General features: G+C 49.9%; 1 non-coding gene across 1 annotated transcript; it reads left to right on the top strand.

Annotated features, from left to right (window-relative positions):
- Positions 1–8,128: 8,128 nt before the first annotated feature.
- Positions 8,129–8,201, top strand: TRNAE-UUC. Its single transcript has one exon. It is a non-coding gene; the product is annotated as a tRNA-Glu (tRNA).
- Positions 8,202–13,842: the final 5,641 nt, after the last annotated feature.

The raw sequence follows: 13,842 nt of genomic DNA, 5'->3' as shown, positions 1-13,842 counted from the left end.
ATAAACCCCATCTTGGCCCTAAGCAACTCTTGAGTTTTAGTAAGTTCTATTTTGTCTCCTCTTTAGGAGAGTTTGACCACAGACCATATTCGATTGCCTGGCCTGACTGCCCAGCCCACTTATCTGGAATAGTTCCAGCATAACGTCCAGTTCCCTCTCAGAAGTCTCCCGGTTTGAACAGTAAATTATATGTTCCCTCTGTGTATTGTCAGAGGTTGTGTCCCCAGAGGCTGGGTCCCTGGACTGCTCTCACAGCACCTGGACGGGCCCTGAGATGTCCGCTGGGCTCTGTGCCGCCTTGGGCTCTCTAGCTGAGTCTCCCCTGCACTGAGGTTGTCATTCCTCATGGACTCCTGGACGCTTCAACAAGGGCCATCCTGAACTTGACAGGAACCCAATAGTTTTTTCTCTACCTCATCTCCCTGAAAAGAACAATATTGCTTCAGCCTGATGAGCATTTGTGGTTTCAAGTTAACAAAAATATTTTGATGATATGCTCCAGGCAAAGCGCTGTGCTGGAGGTGGGGAGTGGGGGTGAAGACAAAGATGAATGAAGCATGTGACTGAATTTAGGGTGGGTTAAAGGGGAGACAAGGCCAGAAAAGTAGTTTGGAATAGTTTCTGGCTCAAGGAAGGCTTTGAGAACCATGCCCAGAACCTCTTCCTGGTTACCTTGTGTGTACGGCTCAGGGGTGGCTGCCATGTGGACGGCAGTCACACTGGGAAGACACACCCTAGGCTCAGGAAACTGCGAGATCACTGCGGCCAGTGCATGGAGCAGCGATCCTGACACTGAGGCCCCAGGCGCTCGGAGCAGAGACAGGGCAGCACCGCCCCAGTGGAGAAGGGTGGCTGCGTGCAGCCGGCAGCTTGGCTGGCACCCCTGGGACCAGGAGCCTGAGACAGGCAGAGAGGAGAAGGAAGAAGGTGGAGGGCAAGGAACCCTTTTTTGAGTGAAACGTAGGAAGAGATATTTGCTGGAGGGGAACAGAGGGAGACAGGCCCCGCTAGAGTGGAGGGTGCAGGCGGAGCAGGAGGGGGTTGGGCAAGGCGCAGATCACAGGCCCAGCAGTCAGTCCCGCTCAGGGACTCCAGCCAGGGCATGGGCTTGGGAAATGATGTCAGGAGAAAGGAAGGATGGGGAGACTACAGAGTCATTCATCAGTAATAGGAAGGAATCTTTTAAACTAAAAGAAAAAGAAAATCTAATATAAATCCTTATATTTTATTATATTGAGAAAAACCCACTTCTCTAGTCTTATAAATACCATTGTAAAGTAGGCGTTGGCGACAAGGGAGGGGAGGCCTGCATCTCCCATCTGGGTTTATCCACGTTTTGCTTTTATGGAAGAAACTCCCTGCACTGAGTTCCTTCAGAGCAGAAAATGGCCCCTTGGAGGATGAGGCGGACACCTCGGGTGGCTGCTCTTGCCCCACTTTGATCAGCAGATGGCCACAGGGCAGTTTTATTCTCCAAGTGGGTCAGAGGCCCATGCAGGCTCAGAAGGTAGCGCTGGTGGTTCTGATGGAGGGCGTTTTCTCCAGGAGCAGTGGCCAGGTTGTGCCTGGTGCTCAGGGCAGTGGTCAGGGCTCTAGAAGGAGCAAGGTGAGCGGTGATCACATCTGTTTGGGGGCTTGCAGGTGGAAGGTCAGGGGAGCCCTCACGCTAGCAGGGGCAGGAGGGAGGCTGTGCTGCACGTCTGTGGGGGTATCTCCAGACAGCAGTGTGAGCCAGGGGTGTGAGCGGGAGTGGGTCCTCTCCCTTCCTCAGCTTCCCACTGTTTCTCCCTCAGGCTGGCTGCCTTGGGTCTAACACAGCTTTCTGTTCATGTCACCCCCTATAGAATGTCACCAGCCCCTCCTGATTCCCCTGCCGGGTTCCCAGGAGAGAGAATCTAGTTGGCCAGCTTGGGTCAGGGGTCCGCCCGGGCCCCTCCAGATCTGGCCAGGAGGGCCTCGGCCTCTGGGGCAGACAGACACAGCTGCAAGGGCCCAGCCATATCAGGTGTGTAGTTGGGGGGGAGGGCAGCTCTCCTATGTTCTAGAAGAGAATGAAGACCCTTTCAGCATAAGAAGCGGGGCATGTCTCGCCTGGTCTGCAAGAAGGGGGTTTGGGAGGCCTGCCCGGACGTCAGCTGGAGGTGGAACGGCGAGAGAACATTCTGCAGGGCCACCTGGACACCCTTGAGTCTTGAGTCTGCACTAACGTCGCCCTCGGCTCCTGTGGCTTCCATCGTCTGTCTGGAGCCGGGGGGATCCCAGCACTGTCCTCCCTAGCAGCCTTGCCCCCTGTCCGTAACACAGCTCTCTGCCTCCTCTGTGACTCGGGTGATATGACAGAAGCTGTGCCCTAGGTACTAGCAGCAGGGCTGGCTGCACCCGGCAGTGAGGAGAGCAGGGTTTGCTTCCCCTCTTTGACATCTTCTGGCCTTTTAAATAGCACTTCATACAGGTAGCGGGAGGCTTTCCCAAATAGCCCGGAGGGATTCTGGCTTTTTCCTACCTCGAGCCTAAAACCGGGACAGTGTTTGAGAAGCAGGGCCTCTTCCTGTCTTTTCCAACATGGAGAGACTGGACAGACCTGGGTTGACTTTGAGCTGGAGCTCCGAGACGGGATATTAACATCTAGCAGCTACAGCCATTGTGCGCATCCAGTGACAGGTCCAAACTGAGTTAGAAAAGCCCAGAGATGGAAGGGAATGTGGTGTTTATCCCACATCCCCGAGTGGCCTTCTCTCCAGGGTCCCTCTGCCCTCCTGCATGGACCACTGTGATGCTTGCTTCTCGAGGTCCCTGCCCTGGCTTCCCTGAGCATCCCTTGGTCTCTCCCCTCCCACTCACATGCCCCAGTTGCCCTGGGAATTTGGCTTCAACCTAATTGAAGGGAATGGCTCGTCTTCGCTGCAAATATCATCTGCTGTTGCCCTGTGAAATTCCCTCCGCCCTGAGTCAGAGCATGTCAGAAGTCACCACACTGATGGGGACAGCTTGTCTCCTCCATTCTCTTCTCCTCTTTCCCTCCTCCTCATCCCCACTGTGAACCCCCCCACCCTCACTGCTTTCTAGGCCCACAGAGGACACCTTCCAGACCCAGAGACCAAGGGCCACAGGTTGCTCAGGTGACCGGCCCTGCCTCCAGCACCACCTCTCACTTGCTCGGTGCCACCCGCCTCAAAACAGCACGAGCTGCCTGGGCTCCAGTCCCCAAGCCTAGAATCACTTTGGAAGCCCTGTTATCTTGAAAACACATTCCACAAGTTCCATATCAGTTGTTCTAAGCTGCATTTTAGAATACCCTGGGGAGACTTTAAAAATCTCACAGCCTGGCAATTGCCAGCCATCATCAAACTCATTGGTAGGATTCAGACCCGGTATATCTTTCCCCTGTCCCATTCCCACACCCAGGTGACTGCAGTGATTGGCCAAGATTGAGAATATCTGCTGGGACAGTGTGAAAACACCAATCACCAGTAACTCTAGGTGGGGCCGGAGAAGGCAACCCATTCCAGTACTCTTGCCTGGAAAATCCCATGGACGGAGGAGCCTGGTAGGCTGCAGTCCATGTGGTCGCTAAGAGTCGGGCATGACTGAGCGATTTCACTTTCACTTTTCACTTTCATGCATTGGAGAAAGAAATGGCAACCCACTCCAGTAGAACCCCAGGGACAGAGGAGCCTAGTGGGCTGCCGTCTATGGGGTTGCACAGATTTGGACACGACTGAAGTTACTTAGCAGCAGCAGCAGCTAGGTGGGGCCGCAGGTAGTCCTCCAACCTGCAAAGGTTTAAGACAGGGCCACCGTTGCCCTGAGAAGTCACACTCCGGCTCAGAAGAAGAGATTGGTCCATGGTGGTGTCTGGCTGAGTCCTGAGGGGAGAGGGCAGGGCTGGACTGGACTGAGTGAAGCAGGTTGCTGGAGCATTCTAGTGGAGGCTATTCTGCATAGAGAGGTGAGCAGGGCCTGAACCCAGTCACTCTTGCCAGCCTGATTCTAGGCTGGGCCCCTTACAGATCTTTGGTTTTGGCCCAAGGGCAGGGCTGCAGGCATGCAGAACCTGCCAGGCCCAAACGGAGGGGTTTGAGTGCTGGACTGACAACCACAGGGGCTGGGTAGGCTTGTGGGGGCCACTGCCAGAGACCCAGATCCTGGCCCGGCTTGTCTGCAATCTCCCTGGTGAAGATGTGACTGGATGGTAGGATGAGCCAAGGCTGACAGAGGTCTGGATGTTGAGGGTGGCAAGTAAGCGACAGGGGTCAGGGACAGAAAGAGGAGGAGCCAGAGGAAGGGGAGGCCCATGGGGTGGACACGTGAAGGATGTCTCTTGGCAGGTCTTCGCGTTGCCTTAATGATGACACCCTTGGCCGTATCAGAGCCCAGCAGAACAGGACATCACCCTTCTGAGGAGAGAGAGGGGCTCAGAGAGGCCCATCCAGCAGCGGAGGGAGGTGGCAGTGTGGCTGCTTTGGGTCAGAGTGTAGCTTAGTCCCTGAGAACTGTAGGCAGCAAGGAGGGCTCAGGCCCAGTGACATTACATCTCCAGGCTTGGTGGGAGGCAAGGAGGCAGGGACCTGTGCCCCCCACTTAACTGAGCAGCCTGGGAGGGGGCACGGTCACAGCTATTCAGGCTTCTGATCACCAGCCCCTCCTGGGCTGGGCATGGGAGCTGGACTGCAGAGTGCTGGACTCCCATGCCCAGGGAGCTCGCTAACGAAATCATGTGTGTTAGTTTCCAGTGGCTGCTGTTACGATTGCCATAGACGTTGGTGCTTAAATCAACACATTTATTCTCTTACTGTTCAGGAGGTCAGGGGTCCCCAAATCAGTCTCACTGGGCTAAAGTCAGGGTGGTGTTATTGTTCAGACACTCAGTCGTGTCCAACTCTTTGCGACCTCATGGACTGCAGCACGCCAGGCTTCCTTGTCCATCAGCATCTCCTGGAGCTTGCTCAAGCTCATGTCCATTGAGTCAGTGATGCCATCTAACCATCTCATCCTCTGTCATCCCCTTCTCCTGCCTTTAGTCTTTCCCAGCATCAGGGTCTTTTCTAATGAGTCGGCTCTTCGCATCAGGTGGCCAAAGTATTGGAACTACAGCATCAGTCCTTCCAACAACTATTCAGGATCGATTTCTTTCAGGATTGACTGGTTTGATTTCTTTGCAGTCCAAAGGACTCCCAAGAGTCTTCAGCACCATAGTTCAAAAGCATCAATTTTTCGGCGCTCAGCCTTCTTTATGGTCCAACTCTCACATCCATACACAACTACTGGAAAAACCATAGCTTTGACTATACAGACCTTTGTTGGCAAAGTAATGTCTCTGCTTTTTAATACACTGTCTAGGTTTGTCATAAATTTTCTTCCAAGGAGCAAGCGTCTTTTAATTTTGTGGCTGCAGTCACCATCTGCAGTGATTTTGGAGCCCAAGAAAATAAAAGTCTGTCACTGTTTCCATTGTTTCCCCATGTATTTGCCATCAAGTGATGGGACAGGATGCCACGATCTTCATTTTTTGAATGTTGAGGTTTAGGCCAAGTTTTTCACTCCTCTTTGCCCTTCATCAAGAGGCTCTTTAGTTCCTCTTTGCTTTCTGCCATAAGGGTGGTGTCATCTGCATATCCTTGCCTGAGGCCAGTGTTGGATTGTGGGCTCTGGGATTGTAAGAGCTGGGATCTACTGAAAAATGGGTGAATTTCCCAATGCCTACTATAGTGTTAACACACAGATGCTTACTGAATACTGTACTTTATTGAGGTATAGTTGATACAATATGATGTTTTCCGGTGTACACCATCATAATTTACCATTTTTAAAGGTTATGCTCCATTTATAATTATTATGAAATATTGGCTAAAGTTCCTGTGTCATATTGTATATCCTTATAGCTTATTTATTTTATACATCATTGTTTGTGCCTCTTAATCCTCTACCCCTTCCCTCTCCTCACTGGTAACCACTAGTTGCCTCTCCATATCTGTAAGTCTGTTTCTTTTTTGCTATAGTCACAAGTTTGTGTTAGTTTTTGGATTCCACATATAAGTGATGTCATACAGTATTTGTCTTTCTCTGTCTGACATATTTCACTGAGCATAATACCTTCCAGGTCCATCTGTGTTTTTGTAAATGCCAAATTTTCACTCTTTTTTATGGCTGAATAGTATTCTATTGTGTAAACATTTTCTTTTGTTTATGGACAGTTAGGTTGCTTCCATATCTTAGCAATTAAAAAAAAAAAAATATATATATATATTTATTTATTTTATTTATTTGGTTGCAGCATGTGGGATCTAGTTCCCTGACCAGGGACTGAACCTGGGCCCTCTGCAATGGGAGCTCAGAATCTTAGTCACTAGACCATCAGGGAAGTACCATATCTTAGCAATTGTAAATAATGCTATTTACAATTGGCTGTTGGAGTGCATGTATCCTTTTGAATTAATTTTTATTTCAGTTTGGATATATATGCAGAGGAGAATTGCTGGGTCATGTGGTAGTTCTATTTTTAGCTTTTTGAGAGGTCCCCATACTGTTTTCCAGTGGCTCCACCGATTTACATTGCCACGAACAGTGTAGGAGGGTTCTCTTTTGTCCACATCCTTGCCAACATTTGTTATTTGTGTTATTCTTTTTTTTGTGTGTGTGTGTTATTCTTGATAGCAGTCATTCTAAAAGGTGTGAGGTGATATCTCATTTCAGTTTTAATTTGCATTTCTCTGATTAACGATATTGAGAATCTTTTCATGTGCATATTGGCCATCTGTGTATCTTCTTTGGAGAAATGTCTATTCAGGTTTGTGCCCATTTTTTAATCAGGTTATTTTTTTATGTTGAGTTATATGAGCCGTTTATATATTTTGTATATTAACCCCTTATTGGTCATGTCATTTGCAAATATTTTCTCTCGTTCAGTAGGCTATCTTTTCATTTTGTCAATGGTTTCCTTTGCTGTATGAAAGCTTTTACTTAAGGTCCTGTTTTTAATTTTTTTAATTTTAACTTTTTTAACACCAAAAGCATTTTGTATTGGGGTATAGTTGATTAACGATGTTGTGGTAGCTTCAGGTGAATGCTTTTAATTCTTTTGTCTTAGGAGACAGACCCAAAATATATTGGTACAATTTATGTCAGAGTGTTCTGCCTACATTTTCTTCTGGGAGTTTTATGATTTCTGGTATTACATTTAGGTCTTTAATTCATATTGAATTTATTTTTATAAATAATATGGGGAAAATGTTCTGATTTTATTATTTTACATGCAGCTGTCTAGTTTTCACAGCACCACTTACTGAAGAGATGCTCTTTCCCTCATTGTATATTCTTCTTTGTCTTAGATTAATTGCCCGTAAGTTTGTGGATTTATTTCTGGGCTATTTTTTAAAATATTAATTTTTATTTATTTATTTGGTTGTGCCAGATCTTAGTTGCATGGCATGTGAACTCTTAGCTATGGCATGTGGAGTCTAATTCCCTGACTAGGGATTGGATCCCAGCCCCCTGCATTGGGAGTGTTAGCCACTGGACAACTAGGGGAGTCCCTGGGCTCTCTTTTTGTTCCACTGATCTGTGTGTCTGATTTTTGTGCTAGCATACTATCTTGATTATTGAAACTTTGTAGCATAGTTCATGCATTGGAGAAGAAAATGGCAACCCACTCCAGTGTTCTTGCCTGGAGAATCCCAGGGACGGGGGAGCCTGGTGGGCTGCCGTCTATGGGGTCGCACAGAGTCAGACACGACTGAAGCGACTTAGCAGCAGCAGCAGCAGCAGCAGCAGCATAGTCTGAAGTCAGGGAGTATGATACCTCCAGTTTTGTCCTTCTTTCTCAAGATTGTTTTGGCTATTAGGCGTCTTTCCTGTTTCATAACGTCTTTTATATTATGGAAGTTCTTTTTATTTTGAACCGCAAAGAATTGTCTGGGGAAGGACGGTTAGCCTAAATAACCTCAGCCATTTTTGGTGTTTGGTACTGACAAAAGTCATCTGAAATGAATTAAGTTTTTTGAAAAAGAAGGTAAAAAAATTTATTACTGATTTTAGAAATCATTCCTGGAAGGTTGACCTTAAGACTGCAGATGTTAGATGTTATAAACAAGCTCTGTAAGATCACTTAAAAAGCAGTCATGTTGGAAGTTCCTTGGCAGTCCAGTGGTTAGGACTTGGCACTTTCACTGCCGTGGGCCCAGGTTCAATCCCTGGTTGGGGAACTAAGATCCCACAAGCTGTGAGGCCTGGCTAAAAATTTTTTAAAAGTAAAAAAAAGTCACCTTAAAAGTTACATTATGGGGAATAGGGTTGGGTGGGTCGACAATGTTCCTAATATTTTTAGAAGTAAATAATATGTGGCTTCTAATATGTGGCTCCAGGGGCCACATTATTCCAAAAATTTAAGTATGCCCCATCTTATATGGAAATGAAAATGAAGCTTCTGGAAAGTTGTGTTTAATGATACATGTATCTATAGTGTGGATGAAGATCCTACTGGTGAAGATATATGAGTATTTGTTTTTGGCTGTGCTGGGTCTTCATCATGGTGCATGAGCTTTTCATTGCTGCACATGGACTTTCTCCAGTTGCAGCGAGTGGGGTCTACTTTCTTGTTGTGCTGTGTGGGCTTCTTATTGTGATGGCATCTCTCATTGTGGAGCATGGGCTCTAGGCGTGTAGGCTTTGGTAGTTGTGTTGCAAGGACTCAACAGTTGCAACATGTGGGCTTGGTTGCCCCACGGCATGTGGGATCCTAATTCCCCAACCAGGCATCGAACCCCAGTCACCTGCATTGGCAGGCAGATTCTTAACCACTGGCCACCAGGGAAGTCCCTCTAAAATAATTTATAAAATGAGATTAAGCATACATACAGTTTTATTAAGAGAATACAATGAATTAAGAACTGTAGGCCCTTGAACAGCCATGATATACTCAGGAGGGCTGTTGGGACCTGGGGACAGGGAGCTGGGGAATACACCTATGCTGTGACCTGTACACAGCGAAGGGATCCATCTCAGGCATCAGAGCCGACACCTGAGGCCAGCTGGTCTTTGTCGTGGTGTCCCCACGCCTGCTGTGGTCCCTGTTTCAGCATACATGTGCTCCTCCTCTGGTTGGCAGGTGTCCCAGGGAGAATGCAGTAGATGAGGTTCTCACATGCAGACTGCCTGCATGTCGACCACTGCCCTGGAGCATGGGGGTCTTTGGGCAAGTCACCTCACCTTGCACTGACTTTCTGCAAGATGGGTTTTTGCCGCACCCACCTGTGCCCCTTTGGCTCTGGTCAGAGCTCCTCCCCCTAAAGGTGGGCACCCTGGCACGTGCCCCCCAAAGGCTGGTCTCCAGGTGCACACTGAGAGGAGAGTGTGCCTCTCTGGGAATGGGCAGAACCACCAGGAAGAGACACACCCAGGGTCCCTTAAGTCATGAGGGGTCATTGCAAGGACCAGGGAAAGGATTCAGATAGGAATCTTGACCTCAGGCTGCAGGAGCTGGAAAGGTTGTCTGGGACAGAGTCAGTGAAGCTCTTGGGCTTCCGTCATTTTCTGCCCCCTTGAAAATGGGCATCCATTTCTCTTTGGAGCTCTCTGTCTTTACAGAGATTCACCTGCTCTGCATTTTTTAATCTTCCTGACTCTTCCAGCCGGCTCATGTGTGTGTGTGCTAAGTCACTTCAGTTGTGTCCGACTCTTTGTGACCCATGGATTTTGGCCTACTAGGATCCTCCAGGCCAGAATACTGGAGTGGGTTGCCATGCTCTCCTCCAGGGGATCTTCCGACCCAGGGATCGAATCCGTGTCTCTTATGCCTCCTGCATTGGCAGGCAGGTTGTTTACCACTAGTGCCACCTGGGAAGCCTCCAACCAGCTCCTCGCCTTTCTTTCTGACCTGCAGCTTCTACTGCTTTTCAACCTCTGCTCCAACCACGAACTGCCTTTTCTTTTAAAATTAACTTTGTTTTTGTATCATTTAAAAAAATATAATTTATTATTATTATTTTGCCACACCATGCAGCATGTGGGAATCTTAGTTCCTTAACCAGGGATCAAACCCATGCCCCCTGTAATGGAAGCACAGAATCTTAACCACTGGACTGCCAGGGAAGCCCCCAAACTGCTTCTTTCTCCGACCACATTGACACCTCAGAGGCCAGACCCTCTGCAGCCTTCAGCACTGTCAATGTCAAGAAGGGCCAAGAGAGGGAGAGGAGCTGTTCCAGATGAAAGGAAACTAGAGACATGACAGCTAAGTGGAGTATGGGATCTTGGGTTGGGGGAAGACAGTGCTTCAAAGAACAGTGGTGACAAACTGGCATATGAATGGGAGAGGAGAGAAAATACTGGGTCAGGGTAAATGCCTTTGTTAACTGTGCTGTGGTTACATAAGACAAGAGCCTTTGTTCTTCACAAAAACACACTGAATTATTAAGGGGTAAAGGGGCATGATTTATGCAGCCTATTCTCAAACGGTTCGGGTTGGGACGGTGGGGGGAGAAACGTTTTTAAAAGAGGCCCACAGTGGCCGACTTCTTGCCAAATTCCAAAGAGACGGTTAAGAGGGGAAGACAGTGAGAGTGTGAGGGAGGAGGGGGAGTCACGGCAGGCTGGGGGCCTCTCCACCGGGGGCCCCTGCCACCTCTTGGGCTGGTGCACGGAGGAGGAACTTTGGTGTTGGAAACCACCCATGGCCCAATCAGCTGGTGGGCAGGCCAGGGGGATCACATCACCTGCTGCACAGCTCCTGTGGTGACCTTTGCTTGTTTCTGGTTTGCCTGATGTTTTGAGAATACTCTTGCTTTTTGGGTGACTTTCCAGCTTCTTGAGTGATCTCTATTTCAGAAACCACCTCCCTGGCTGCAGAAAGGGCGAGAGCGGCAGGCAGCATGGGTTGTTCTCCTCTAGAAGTATGGGTCTTGGGCCATGGGCTGCAGCTGCTGGTGAAATGGGGTGGGTGGGGGGTGGGGTTCTGGACCAGTATATCTGCCCCTGTGACACTTCAGCAGAGGATTCCTGGTGATACATGTTTCCATGGATCCCGAAGGAGTCATTCTGCTGCCTCGGTGACAGGCGCTGCCTGCCTCTCTCCCATCCGGTGAGCTGGGGCGGGCTCCATGGGCAGGGACATTACGCTCTGCTTGGCTGTGTTCCAAGCTGTGAGCGGAGGCACCATAATCGCATCACCTTTCACGGGGACAAAACCTACTTCCCTAGGTTGTTGACTACCAGAGGAGCAATGTCAGAGTTCACAGATAAGTAAAGTGCCTTATACCAGTATAGTGCAGGGAGAATGCTAGGATTGTCATTGTCATCAAGAGCCAGGACAGGAGCCTCAGAGTGTACCATAAAGTGGCAATGATAGGGACGGGCAAGGGTGGGTGCCAATTCTGTTGTCTGTCTTCTCCAGCGGGACCTCCCAGGTCCCAGGGCCATCTCACCCAGGGCCCAGGAGGGCTTGAGGGAGTTAATGGGCTAATGCAGGGTCTCAGAAGGGGCCCATTACTGCTCACCCAGAGCTCCAGCTGTGCAAGCAGCCAGATTTCCTGTCCGGAGGCCCATGTCCTCTGGTCACAGCTGATTGTCATTAGAAACCCATGGAAAAATGAGTGGGACCAACAGGATCCTCACACCCAAGAATCTAAGCTAAGCTGTGCAGAGGGGCTGCAGCCAGGGTATGTGGATTGAATGCAGTCCTTTGGGAGCATCTCTGAGTGAGCAAAGGCAGCCAGCAGGGAGAGAAGGAGAGAGCAGGCGGGGGCAGGGAAAGTCATCATATGGTATCCAGTGGTTATCATGGCACTGTTCTAGGCTCTTTCTGTGTTTTTCTCACTTAATCACCAGGACAGTCCACAAAACAGACACTATTCCAGGATTATTCTTTACAGAGAAAGAAAAGGGTTGGTAACTTCTCAAGGGCAAGGGGCCAGCCAGGGGTACCCTGGGCCTTCAAGCTCACTCTGGGTACTGACTCCATCACCAAAGACAGATACGTAGCTGCTCTGGCCCCAGATCTGTGCCCTGCAGTCCCTGCTTTAGGGCTGCAGGAAACCCCCCTTGCCTCTTTTCCTAGAGCTACTTTCAGTGCGTCTCTGCTTTTTTTTTGCAACTGAAAGCTTGATGAAAACTCCAAGGAATTTCTGGCATGGGATACTTTCCCAGTAGGACCTCCCTAACTTCCAGAACCCAAGTCAGCACCATGTGGGTTGGTCTGACACATCACTGATGCTTGAGACTCTCTGACTGTGGGTTGTCATCAAAAGCTGGCAGCATGGGCTGGGGGAGATTTGTCTAGCTGGATGCTTCCCAAGCAAGGGCAAGAAATATTTGCACAGTGACATCTGAGAGCTCCAGTAGGGTAGGGGGTGTGTCTACAACAATGAGCACTTTGGTACCAGAAAGAAGTCTGGGTGGTGGTGGCTGAAATTCCATTCATACTTGTGCCTGCAGATAAACAGTGTTAACACTACACGGCTGTGGGCTAGAGGTTCATGCCTGTGACGGTGAGACCTTGAGTCTTGTCCCAGAACTCCAGCCATTGTTCTGGCGTGATGGGTTGGACACAAGGATGGCTCAAGTGTGAATGAGGGTCTGTGGACCTGTAACTGGAGGTCAGGGAATGCCTGGCTTTCCACCACTGCCTGACTTTCCAACATCTGACCAACAAAGCCTTCCTCAGAGCCAGGAAAGCCTCCCCTCCCCACCCCTCTCCAGATTCCTACCATTCTCTTCCTGGTAGGACTAGCTTTTCTAGATCTTTCTGCCAGGCAGGCAAGTGATACCATCTATAGCCTAGATGAAAAGGGAAAGTGTTAGTTGCTTAGTCGTGTCCAACTCTTTGTGACTCCATGGACTGTAGCCCACTAGGCTCTTCTGTCCATAGAATTCTCTGGGCAAGAATAGTGGAGTAGACAGCCATTCCCTTCTCCAGATCTTCCCGACCCAGGGATTGAACCTGGGTCGCCCACATTGCCGGTGGATTCTTTACGGTCTGAGCCACCAGGGAAGCCCCCTCTGTGGCCTGTAGCAGGCTTGTAGTTCTCACCCAGGGGGCCTGAGCTGGGGGTGAGGCTGTGAGACTAGCAATTTGATACTAATTGTTAAACCACTAAAGACTAAAGGTGTTTTCTAAAATGTACCAGAGGGAAATCGAAGCTGGGCACCCAGCAGCTCCTGGAAGGGCCCTTCCTCACCAGAATAGCAAAACCATGACCTGACCACAGGGCTGAGGGGCAGGGTGGAGGAGGCCAGGGTGCGGAGTGGGCAGCTCTGTCTAGGCCAGCCCCGAGAGCCAGGGGGAAGCCTGAGAGTGGATGGGTGCAGCCTTGGGTGTCTTATCAGATAATGCCTTGGGGCGCACTAAGGAAGCAGGGCTTCTGTGTAAACTGTCGTCATCCTTTGATGCCCATTTTATAACAGGCATCAGGTATCACATGTGGCATAACATGTTAGAGAACCTGTCTGGACTTCTCAGAGCAGGTGGCTGATCTGGGTGTGGCTTGGACTCTAACCACACACCCCTGCCTCCCCTGTGTTCTCCCCCTGGTGCTAAAGATGCTCCTGGCTGTGCCCTCAGGGCAGTCTCTCCTGTTCAGGTGGCAAGTCCAGCCCTGGCTTCTCCCAGCCCACCAGAGGGGCAGGTGGCAGGCCAGAACAAGGCCCACTCCAGCCAGCCCTGCCAGGACCCCTCTGCCTTCCCATGCCCACCGCAGTCCTTAGCGCCTCCCCCAGGCCCCCACCACCACCTCCTCAGTGGGCCCCTCCCTCTACCCCCCTCCCCACCTGTGCAGCCCCGCCCTGGCCGCCTCTCCAGGGCTCACTCAAGGCCGGGGGTAACTGGTAGATAAACGCACATGAACACACTGC

The sequence above is a fragment of the Oryx dammah genome, unplaced genomic scaffold, assembly GCF_014754425.2.
Source record: "Oryx dammah isolate SB20612 unplaced genomic scaffold, SCBI_Odam_1.1 HiC_scaffold_25, whole genome shotgun sequence".
NCBI classification, from domain to species: domain Eukaryota; kingdom Metazoa; phylum Chordata; class Mammalia; order Artiodactyla; family Bovidae; genus Oryx; species Oryx dammah.
This window is presented reverse-complemented; position numbering and strand designations above follow the sequence as displayed.